The sequence below is a fragment of the Sminthopsis crassicaudata genome, chromosome 4, assembly GCF_048593235.1.
Source record: "Sminthopsis crassicaudata isolate SCR6 chromosome 4, ASM4859323v1, whole genome shotgun sequence".
In the NCBI taxonomy this organism is placed as follows: Eukaryota; Metazoa; Chordata; class Mammalia; order Dasyuromorphia; family Dasyuridae; genus Sminthopsis; species Sminthopsis crassicaudata.
Window position 1 is genome coordinate 378109909 of NC_133620.1, and position 12765 is coordinate 378122673.

The window sequence follows — 12765 nt, forward strand, 5'->3', positions numbered from 1 at the left end:
CAAATGTTGACAACTGTTTTTGCATGTAATTTAAGAAAAATAAAATACTAATAAGATTTTTTTTTACAAACATGATCTCATTGTATTCTTACAACAACCCTAGGAGGTAAGTGCCATCATTATCCCTTTTTTTACAGTTGAGGAAATTGACAGACAGCTTCAATGATTCACTTAGGGTGGCATAGCTAGTAAGTGTCTAAAGTAGAATTTAAAGCCAGATTTTTGAAATTCTAAGTTGTGCACTCTATACATTACATCACTTTACATCAAATGGATATTTATATATACTCTATTCCTTAAATAGTTTTGAAACCTTTGAGGGTAGGGACATATTATCCTTTAATTTGGTATCCTTCTTCATTCTTGTATTCCTGTTCCTATCCCTTGCAAATATTAGGTACTAAGAAATATTTGTTAAATAAAGATGAGAGAGGTAAAGTGCATAACTGATGTCACATAACTCTTCAGCATCAGAACAAGGATTAGGATTTGCATTTCCTATCTTTCAATCCCCTACATTTTCACAAGATTAATTGAAGTTGATCCCTATATAATAATGCTTAGGAACAGTTTTGAAAACTCCTATATAAATTGCCCCCTGCTAATTAAGGGGAAATTACAGAGATCCATGGCTGTTGCTTTAGCTTTATTCTAAAGTTTACCTATATGGGGCTCTTTTTTTTTTCCCTGAGAGATAAAATGAGTACTGGGAATAGCATTAATTTTAGAGTGAGAAGACCTGGGTTAAGGATATCTTCCAGGGAAATGGAGGAGTGAGAAAACTCAGGGGAGATATACTCAATGATTCCCTCAAAAAGCAACTGAAATGTCCTCAAAGAAGCAGAATTTTCAAAGAAAATCATTTTATAGAAACATTGAAAGAAACGAGTGAACAAATGAGGCATCATTTACAATAAAAGAAAGACGCAGAGCATTAAGGGAAACTAGAAATTCTATAAGAGAACTATATTTAGGCAACACCAACAACAAAATCCCTCAAGACACAATATGATGGATAATAAACACATTGAAGGAATCAAAGACAGAATTGAAAATAACAAAACCATCCCAAAATGAAGAGTTGAGAGCAACTAAAACATTTCAGGACATCATGATGATGGAGTCAATAATTTGGAAAGATCCATAGAAACTATCAAAAGAGTTATAGAAACAATGATTTTAGTGAAGGACAACATGGAAGAAGGACAACAGAAAAAGGAGAAAAATAAGCTTTGGAAACTAAGCAAGAAAAATTGGAAAATACATATAGAAATGATGAATCTAGATGACAAGAGAAATGAGAGAAAGTTTATGGATTATTTGTCTTTTCCAAAACTGTAAAGAAGAAATTGACTACTACATTTCTTTGAAGTCATACAGGATAATTGTTTAGAATGTTCAGGGGGTGGGGGAAAGAAAGATTGCAAATCAGTGAAGATTAGAATCAAGTAGTAAAATCAAGAAGCATTTCCTTTTGAAAAAAAAAAAAAAAAGACCCAAATTAAATACCAACTCAGCTACTTACTAATTATGTGACCTTAGGCAAGTCACTTAGTCTTTCTAGGCCTGTTTACTTATTTGTTAATAGTGAGGAAGATGGACAAAGGACTCTAGGGCCATTTCCAGTTCTAAATTTATGATCCAATAATCATAGATTTCCTTGTATCCCCAGTGTTTAGTATGGCACCTGACACATAGCAGGCTTTTAATAAATGTCTATTGACTTACTCTCTCTGGGCCTCAATTTTTTTCTTCTGTAAAATGAAAGTGTTTAGCATTATCCCTCCTAACTCTCAATCCACCTTGTATTACAACGGATATAATATATTACATGACATTAAAAGAGGTAAACTTCTAAGATGTAGGAAGTGATGGTTCTACCATCCTCTACCCTTGTCAGATGCCATCTGGAATATTTTGATCAATTCTGTGAATTACAATTTAAGGACACTGATAATCTGGAGAGCATGGAGAGGAGGATAACTAGGAGTATGAATGAAACTGGCCTTAAGTGAGGAGTAGCTGAAGGAAAAGGGAGGGTTTAGCCAGGGGGAGAAAAGAGTCCTGAGTGGGGAAGTGATATTTATTTTCAAGTATTTTCAGGAATATCATGCTGAACACTGATTAGGTATGTTGCTATTTAGGGTAGAATGAGGAATTGTGAATGGAAGTTTCAGATGGACTCAATTAAGCGTTATCAGGGGGGGAAATCCTTTCTAATAATCAGATCTGCCCATCAATAGAATGGGCTGCCTTTAGAACTCAGATCACCTGTAGCATATGCTATGGGGGAGGAGGGTGTCTTTTGTATGTGGATTTGGACTAGATGACTATTAGGGATACTTTCAGTTCTCAAATTCCGTGATTCTGAGGTCCTTTCTGAGCCTCCTTGAGTTTGTAGGATGGAGATACAAAAACTCTTACTACTTATCTCACAAGCTTGTTGTAAGGGAAATGCTCTATAAATTATAAATATCATTTATTATGTATGATAAAGAATTAGGAGAGCCTTGTTTCAGTTATGGAGATAAGACTGACTCACATTTGTAGTTATGGGTGATCTTGTTAAATTTCCTGTGCCTCAGTTTTTCCCTTTTACAAACTGGGGAGTACTAAGAATGTCCTATTTCCTCTTTACTACCATCTTCACAGAACTGTGAAGATGATGAGATAGTAGAGGAAGGAAGAAGGTAGTTTGAGCTCTTCAAAAGAAAGAGACCACACAAAAGTAAGATATTATTGTAACAGATCTTACAGTGTTAGTTAGTTTCAGTTTCTGAAATATGGTAAACAATTTTCTGGGTGGTTTTTTTTTTTTTTTTTTTTTTGGTACTATGGATTGTAAACCTTATAACTGTGACACTAAAAACAAAGAAACCCAAATTATACTTTGAATCCCTAGCACTTGGCACAATAAATGTTTGTTATTGGTACTAGTTTTATTTTTAATTCCCTTTCAAGAGAATGGTATGTTTTGTTGATCTTGGAAAATACTAGTTCACAGGACTCTCTACCTTTTAATCTGGGGCCTATTGATGCTCATAGCTTTGATATAGATATCTTTAGGCAATCACTCAAGACCAGAATTTTTTTTTCTTCTTTTCTTCCTGCCTTTTTCTCCTGCAAGATAATTTAAACTGGTTATACCTAAACTTCACAGGAGGGTAAGCAAATGAAAAAAAGAAATTTCCAATTTGAGCATCCTGGGTGAGTTTTGGCATTGAGATCATAATTAGTTTGTATGTTGAACAACAGGTTAGAGATAAATAATGCTTGAGCAGATGGGTCATTGCTGGGAAGTGAAAATGTGCACCATATATGGAGGTATTTCCATTCCTACCCCCAACTAGTGCTTTTCGCTTCAAAGCATTTGAGAGTCCCCAGTGAAAACCACCTAGCCTTCTGTGCAGTGGAGATTGTGACATGAGGCAGTGGTGGTGGTTGGCCAAGATGTTCCTTTCTCATAGACTAAAAACTGGAATGAATGACTATGAGAATGGAGGGGAAAACAGAGGGAGGGAGATAATAATGACTCACAAAAGGAAGCAAGGAGCTTCTTCTCCTTCCCTCCTTTTCTAAGGGGCTATTTTCCACCCTGATCATCCTTTACATTTCAAGTTTTCTCTAATAAGTCATAGTGTCCCTTTTGTGAGTAGAGTTTATTTTATTCCTTCCATTATCCTGCACTAGGGAAGGGAGTAAGACCTTCTTTCCTAGCCTTTTTTTTTTTTTTTCTCTACTCTGACTAGTTTTTCTTTGCCTTCTCAACTGTCCAATCTGGGGGAATTTCCAATAATTGAGGGGAACTTGGTACACACCTAGACATCCTAAAGTAAGATATATTATTAGCCTCAGTCAATAAAGAATGAGGAAACAAGTTTAAAAAATTAGTTGAGCTAAAGAAAGGATAGTTACAAAACCTTTCTACTAAAACTCTTACATTTACTTCTTAGGCTGACATATAACATTTACAATTCTAATTTACATATACTTTTGACAACCCTAGTTTTTTGATTTATCAAATCATAACAGATTGATACAAACCAATCAGAAGAAAATCAGAATGATGTAGGCCTCAAAAGTGATATTGTGACATGTGATAGACTGATAGGTAGGGAGGAGTATGATTTTTAAAAATCCTTGGAAGGAAGGAGTGGGTACATATAAATGATCTCTAAGATCTCTTCCAACTCTAATTTCTAAAATTTTATAAAGGATTTTAATGAAGAAAATGTTTAGCTCTCTGAAAGGGTTAGTTTCAGTTATTTTAATTATTTTGAACTTTGGATAAAGAAGCAGTAGCTTGCATTCTAAATTTGGTTCCCTGTATTGATGAACATTTATTTCCATCTGACTCCAGCTGTGATTTTAAGAAGTCTGAAAGAGAATTTATCATCTTTGTCAACAACCACCCCCTCCTCTTAACCATTTCCCAATTTCCACCAATAGCATCATTAATTTCCTAATCATCTTAGCTTGAAACTTTTAAGTCATTGATGATTTCCCTAGTTCTTGGTCCCAAATCACTGAGTCCCCTGATTTTCTTAAAATTTCCTTTCATTTAAATGTAGATCACCTTCATCATATCATACTTGCATTAATAATACTAATTGGTTTCCTAGAGGGCTCCAGACTCTGAATTTCCCTAAAATTCATCTTCCTATAACTAAGTTATAAAGATACAAAATTTGGATAAGACATAATCCTTATTATCATGGAGTTCATAATTTCATTGACAGACTTCAAACTCATTAGTGAATTAGGGAGTTATCTACCCCAAATATATGAAGACTTCCTCTCCAGCAGAATGGGTAAATGAGAACAAGCTGTTCCAATGACCATGAAGACGTTTGAAGCAAGTTCTGTGAAGCACTTGGAGCTTGGTCAGATATCAATGATGTCAAGGTCATCCATTGAATTCCAGGCCACTGCTAATTTTCTTGACTATACAGTCTTCCCACTGGATTTTGATGACTATAAAAAGGAGAGTGAGGCTGTTGACTTTGTGCAGCTCTACCTCACTTTAACTCAATTTACATGTAATGACATCAGATGTCATTGGTCCTTTTCAAAAATGAAGGACAGACTACTCTGAGGGACTTATGATGAAAGATCCTATCCATACCCAGCAAAGGAACTGATCATGTCTGAATACAGATCGAAGTATACACATTTTTTCTCTTCTTCCCCTAACCCTGCCTCTCTCAGTCTCTCCCTTTATTTTTCTTCAGTTTTTTTTTAGGGGGGGATATATGTTTTCTTTTTTTAAATTTTATTAAAGCTTTTTATTTACAAAACATGCATGGGTAATTTTTCAACATTGACCCTTGCAAAGCCTTCTGTTCCAAATTATTCCCTCCTTCTCCCTACCCCCTCTCCTAGATGGCAGGTAGTTCAATACATGTTAAATATGTTAAAATATATGTTAAATCCAATATATGTATATATATTTATACAGTTATCTTGCTATACCCACAAAAAAATCAGATCAAGAAGGAAAAAAAAACTGAGAAAACAAAATACAAGCAAACAACAATATAAAGAGTGAGAATGCTATGTTGTGGTCCACACTCAGTTCCCATGGTCCTCTCTTTGGATGAAGATGGCACTCTTTATCACTGAACAATTGGAATTGGTTTGAGTAAGAGAGATATGTTTTCTTTTACAGCATGACTTTTATGGAAATGTTTGGTATTACTTCACATGCAGTTTCTTAATAGGAATGGGGAGAGGGGGTACAGGAAAGAATCTGGAACTCCAAAGTTTTAAAAACAAATGTAAAAATTGTTTTAGATGTAATTGAAGAAAAATATTAAATAAAAAAATGAAGGCTATATAACAACACAGTCTCATGGAGGAGAGGCAGCAAGACACAATAGCTGATAACAATAATACCTTATATGATAGGTGCATTGGAAAGATAAGAATAATGTTCCATATGAAATATGAAAGGGATGATCATTATGGATAAGAAGAATCAGTGAAAGCATCCTGGAAGGAGTGGTATTTGAGTTAGACCATGAGAGATAGTTAATAATTCATCAGGTTGAACCAAATCAGTTCCAATAGAGCAGTTATGAACTGAACCAGCTACACTCAGTGAAAGAACTCTGGGAGATGACTATGAACCACTACATAGAATTCCCAATCCCTCTAATTTTGTCTGCCTGCATTTTGGATTTCCTTCAGAGGGTAAATGTACACTATTTCAAAGTCTGATTCTTTTTGTTCAGCAAAACAACTGTTTGGTCATGTATACATATATTATATTTAATTTATACTCTTAACATATTTAACATGTATTGGTCAACCTGTCGTCTGGGGAGGGGAGGAGGAGGGGAAAAATTGGAACAAATGGTTTGGCAATTGTTAATGTTGTAACATCACACATGCAAATATCTGGTAAATAAAAACTATTAAAAAAATAAAAAAATAATAATTCATCAGGTAAAGAGTAAAGAGTAGGCAAGGAATTCCAGATATAAAGAATGGCATGATTGAAGGTATAAAAGTTCCAAAAATGGAAGAGCATAGTGCATAGTTCAGGTAAAGCAGAGAGAGAAGGCAAGGGATAAAAAAAGTTCAATTTGGCTAGAACATAGAGTACTTGAAGGAGAGTAATATGGAACAATGTTGAAAAGATAGGTTGATTCCAAATTTTAGAGAGCCTAGAATGTTAGGCAAAGAATTTATTTATTTATTTATTTGTTTGTTTGTTTATTATAGCTTTTTATTTACAAGATATATGCATGAGTAATTTTTCAACATTGATCCTTGCAAAATCTTCTGTTCCAACTTTCCCCCTCCTTCACTCCCTCCCCTAGATGGCAGGTAGAACAATACATGTTAAATATGTTAATGTGTTAAATATAACATATGTATACATATACATATAGTTATTTTGCTGTACAAGAAAAATAGGACTTAGAAATAAGGTAAAATTAACCTGAGAAGGAAATAAAAAATTCAAGTGGACAAAAACAGAGGGAGTGGACATGCTATATTGTGGTTTACACTCATTTCCCAGAGTTCTTTCACAGGGTGTAGCTGGTTCTCTTCATTATTGAACAAATGGAACTGATTTGGTTCATCTCATTGTTGAAGAGAACCATATCCATCAGAATTGATCATCATACAGTATTATTGTTGAAGTATATAATGATCTCCTGGTCCTGCTTATTTCACTCAGCATCAGTTCATATAAGTCTCTCCATGCCTTTCTGAAGTCATCTTGCTGGTTATTTCTTACAGAATAATAATATTCCATAACATTCATATACCACAATTTGCCCAACCATTCTCCAATTGATGGGCATCCATTCAATTTCCAGTTTCTAGCCACAACAAAAAGGGCTGCCACAAATATTTTTGCACATGCAGGTCTCTTTCCCTTCCTTAAGATCTCTTTGGGATATATAACACTGTTGGATCAAAGGGTATGCACAGTTTGATAACTTTCTGAGCATAGTTCCAAATTGCTCTCCAGAAGGGCTGGGTTTATTCACAATTTCACCAACAATGTTTCAGTGTCCCAGTTTTCCCACATCCCCTGCAATATTCAGCCTTATCTTTTCTTGTCATCCTAGCCTATCTGAGAGGTGTACAGTGGTATCTCAGAGTTGTCTTAATTTGCATTTCTCTGATTAATAATGACTTGGAGCATCTTTTCATATGGCTAGAAATAGTTTCAATTTCTTTATCTGAAAATTGTCTGTTCATATCCTTTGACCATTTGTCAATTGCAGAATGGCTTGATTTCTTATAAATTGGAGTCAATTCTCTATATATTTTGGAAATGAAAACAAATAATTTTGAATTCTATTAGGTAAGTAAGAGGAAGTCAGGGACAATTTCTGATCAGAGGAACAATGTGACTTTGTATAAGGAATATTACTTTTGCAGCTATCTGATTTTTCAGATAGGTTAGGGTTTCTCAATTTAGGGTCTATGAATTTATTTTAAAAATCTTATCATATTTCTTTTTTTTTTTTTTTTTTTTTTTTTTTACAAGGGGTTCAAAACCTGCTTGCTATGATCCTGGGCTAGCTATTGGGGTTAAGTGATTTGTCCAGGATCACACAGCTAGTAAGTATTGAGTATTTAAGACTAAATTTGAACTTGATCCTTCTGACTCCAGAGCCAGTGCTCTGTCTACTGTGTCATCTAGCTGCCCCATGATAATTATATTTCAATAAAATTGATTTTCATTATAATCCTATATATTTTATTGTATTCATTTAAGAATATTATTCTGAGAATGGCTCCATAGATTTTGCTATACCCCTGAAGAAGTCCATGACACATACAAAAGTTATGAAGGAAAAAAGAATATCAATGGGAAGATCTTTTAGTAAGCTATTGCAAAAGTCTAGGAAGGTAGTAAGTAATAAAATGCTGCATAATTGTGATGGTAGAAGGGACAGAGAGAAAGAGATGATTGTGAGAATCCACATAAACTAGTAATGATTTGAAGATGAGAGGTTTAGAAGAGTTAAGGTTCAAAGACAGCACCAAGTTTCACACATGGGAGTTAAAGTGAATGGTGGCATCATTGACAGAAACAGTGAAAACTGGGAGAAGAATGGGTTTTGGGGGGAAATGATAAGCTCCATTTTGAGTAGAATTTGGAGTGCCAATGAGACATTCAGATGAAGATATTCTGTTGCCAGTTGAATGTATACTTAGAGCTCAAAAGAAAGATAAGACAAAAAACCTGGTAGTCATTTATATAGTGGATAAATATTGTTTATTATTTTAAGGAAAACTTAATTTATTCCTATAGTGTCTAGTGTTTTTAATAGGAAAGAGTATTGTATTTTGTTAAATGCTTTTTCTGCATCTATTGATATAGTCATATAATTTCTGTTAGTTTGCTTATAGATATAGTCATTTATGTTTATTTTCCTGATATTGAACCAGCCTTCGCATCGTGGTTTTTAGGTAGTCCAATAATTCTTAGATTGTTTCTCCTCAATCTATTTTCCAGTCAGTTGTTTTTCCAATAAGGTATTTTACATTTTATTCTATTTTTTTCATTTTGGGGGGGGTTTGACCGACTCTTGATGTCTCATTGACATATTCATTTCCATGTGTTCAATTTTAATTTTTAATGAATTATTTTCTTTAGTTAGTTTTATTTCCTCTTTTTTGCATTTGGCCAATTGTACTTTTAAAGGAATTGTTTTGTTGATTTTTTTTCCATTTCACCAATTTTTTTAAGGAGTTGTTTTCTTTGTCCATTTCATCAAATCTATTTTTTCAGAAGTTGTTTTCTTCAGAATTTTTCCCCATTTCACCAAAAGTAATTTTTAAGTTGTTTTCTTCAGTCAATTTTTGTTTCCTTTTTCAAATTCTTCTATAAAACTCTCATTTCCTTTCCCCATTTTTCCCCTTCTAATTCTCTTTTAAGCTCCTTTTTGAACTCCTTCAAGAAAGCAGTTTGAGTTGGAGACCAGTTCATATTCCCCTTTGAGACTTCATCTGGAGGCATTTTTTCTTTAGTGTCCTTTGGGTTCATTTTTCCTTGTTTCCATGTAATTACTGTGAGAAATGCTGAAAAGTTGGGTTTCCACACTGTTGCAAGCTTTGAGATAGTATGAGATTGGGATAGTAGGTACCATTGATCAAGAAGTTTTTAGAAAGTGAGAAGTTAAGGAAGATTAGGATTCACAGGACAAGTAAGTGATCAATAGAAGCCTTGAGCAAACCAGAAATTGGGGAGGAGAGATAGGAAGGCACAGGTGGATTCAGCCAATCAGAAAGAATCTTGTAGTTTTAAGAAAACCACAATCTAATAGCTCATCCAGCCCAAACTGCTTGGGGTTAATGACGTGACTTGACCAAATCTCTACTTCACCTGCTTAATAGGCTAATTGAATATTTGTTTAATATTTACCCCATGTAATAATACACACCCCAGAGGAGTTTTCCTCCATTTTTGAATATGGGATGTATGATGGGGGAGAGACATGTTTTATACATATTAAGGGGAAACATTTAGTGGATAAATCAGAAAGACCGTAATCCAGATAAAATGGACCAATCCATTTTCTGAAGGAAGGAGCTGTGCCACACAAGCAAGTATAAATGTTCCCCCATTTGTGTACTCAGTGCTTCCTCTTCCCAAAGAGGAGTGGGGCCCAGCTTCTCAGTGTTAAGATGATTCTTTAAGATTCTTCTTTAATCCACATAAATCCTCAGCATTTTTATACATTAACAACACAATCCAACAGCAAGAAATACAAAGAGAAATTTCATTCAAAATAACGGTAGATAGTATAAAATATTTGGGAATATATCTACCAAAGGAAAGTCAGGAATTATATGAGCAAAATTACAAAACACTTGCCACAAAAATAAAGTCAGATTTAAATAATTGGAAAGACATTCAGTGCTCTTGGATAGGCCGAGCGAATATAATTAAGATGACAATACTCCCTAAACTAATCTATTTATTTAGTGCTATACCAATCAGACTTCCAAGAAACTATTTAAATAACCTAGAAAAATAACAACAGAATTCATATGGAACAACAAAAGGTCGAGAATATCAAGGGAAGTAATGAAAAAAAAAATTAAGTGAAGGTGGTCTAGCTGTACCTGATCTAGAACTATATTATAAAGCAACAGTCACCAAAACCATTTGGTATTGGCTAAGAAATAGACTAGTTGATCAGTGGCATAGGTTAGGTTCACAGGGCAAGATAGTGAATAAAAATAGCAATCTAGTGTTTGACAAACCCAAAGGTCCCAAATTTTGGGATAAGAATTCATTATTTGACAAAAACTGCTGGGAAAACTGGAAATTAGTATGGCAGAAACTAGGCATGGACCCACATTTAACACCACATACTAAGATAAGATCAAAATGGGTCCAAGATTTAGGCATAAAGAACGAAATCATAAATAAATTGGAGGAACATGGGATGGTTTACCTCTCAGACTTGTGGAGGAGGAAGGAGTTTGTGTCCAAGGGAGAACTAGAGACCATGATTGATCACAAAATAGAAAATTTTGATTACATCAAATTAAAAAGTTTCTGCACAAACAAAACTAATGCAAACAAGATTAGAAGGGAAGTAACAAATTGGGAAAACATTTTTACAGTTAAAGGTTCTGATAAAGGCCTCATCTCCAAAATATACAGAGAATTGACTTTAATTTATAAGAAATCAAGCCATTCTCCAATTGATAAATGGTCAAAGGATATGAACAGACAATTTTCAGAGGATGAAATTAAAACTATTTCCTCTCATATGAAAGAGTGTTCCAAATCACTATTGATCAGAGAAATGCAAATCAAGGCAACTCTGAGATATCATTACACACCTGTCAGATTGGCTAAGATGACAGGAACAAATAAGGATGAATGTTGGAGGGGATGTGGGAAAACTGGGACACTGATGCATTGTTGGTGGAGTTGTGAAAGAATCCAACCATTCTGGAGAGCAATCTGGAATTATGCCCAAAAAGTTATCAAAGTGTGCATACCCTTTGACCCAGCCATACTACTACTGGGCTTATATCCCAAGGAACTACTAAAGAAGGGAAAGGGACCTGTATGTGCCAAAATGTTTGTGGCAGCCCTTTTTATAGTGGCTAGAAGCTGGAAGATGAATGGATGTCCATCAATTGGAGAATGGTTGGGTAAATTATGGTATATGAATGTTATGGAATATTATTGTTCTGTAAGAAATGACCAACAGGAGAAATACAGAGAGGCTTGGAGAGACTTACATCAACTAATGCTAAGTGAAACAAGCAGAACCAGAAGATCATTATACACTTCAACAATGATACTGTACGAGGATGTATGCTGATGGAAGTGGATATCTTCAACATAGAGAAGAGCTAATCCAATTCCAATTGATTAATGATGGACAGAATCAGCTACATCCAGAAAAGGAACACTGGGAAATGAGTGTAAACTGTTATTTTTACCTTCTGAATCCAATTCTTCCTGTGCAACAAGAAATTCGGTTCTACACACATATTGTATCTAGAATATACTGTAATATATTTAACATTTATGGGACTGCCTGCCATCTGGGGGAGGGGGTTGGGGGAGGAAGGGAAAAAATCTGAATAGAAGTAAGTGCAAGGGATAATGTTGTAAAAAATTACCCATGCAAATGGACTGTCAAAAAAAAGTTATAATTATAAAATAAAATAAAAATTAAATTAAAAAAAAAGATTCTTCTTTAATAAGTTTTCCTTGATATTTGATTTTCAATGACAAAAGTGTTATTTTTAACACTATGATTAGAGTTCTTTTTGCTTTTTTGCTCCTTTTTTTTTTTTTTTTAAAGATTGCTCCTAAGGCACAAAGGGGATTGTCCTGAGCTTCCTCAGCAAGACAATAGGGACTTCTCACTGACTGCCCTCAGGCTGGTGGTGCTGCAGGTTTTCCTACTACAAGGGGTGGGCCTGGCCAAGTCCTGCTTATCATGCTAGGGTTCAGGGGCTGATTATTTGCCTTCTGTAGTTTCATTGGAGTCTCATAGCTAGCTGTTGGTCTACTGTCCTTCTGAACCAAGACAGAGTAGCCAATGCTGCTATATTTTGGCTAAGATCTTCCCACTAGATTTCTTGTGCTAGGTCTCTCTGTCCTGGGTTCTCTGATGCTATGCTTATGCTGAGTTGTGTTCTCCAATATCCAAGTGAGACCATATCCAATATAGCCCAGCCTATAAGAATATAAGAATAGCCCACAGCTAAAGGGTCACAGGAACTTCTGATCATACATATCCTTTAGCTAGGATTAAA

General features: G+C 34.7%; 1 protein-coding gene across 1 annotated transcript in view; it reads right to left on the reverse strand.

The window, feature by feature from the left end:
* LOC141539477 (SLAM family member 9-like) overlaps positions 1-12765 on the reverse strand; it is a 58656-nt gene that overhangs the window by 3923 nt on the left and 41968 nt on the right. The gene's annotated exons all lie outside the window — the stretch shown is intronic.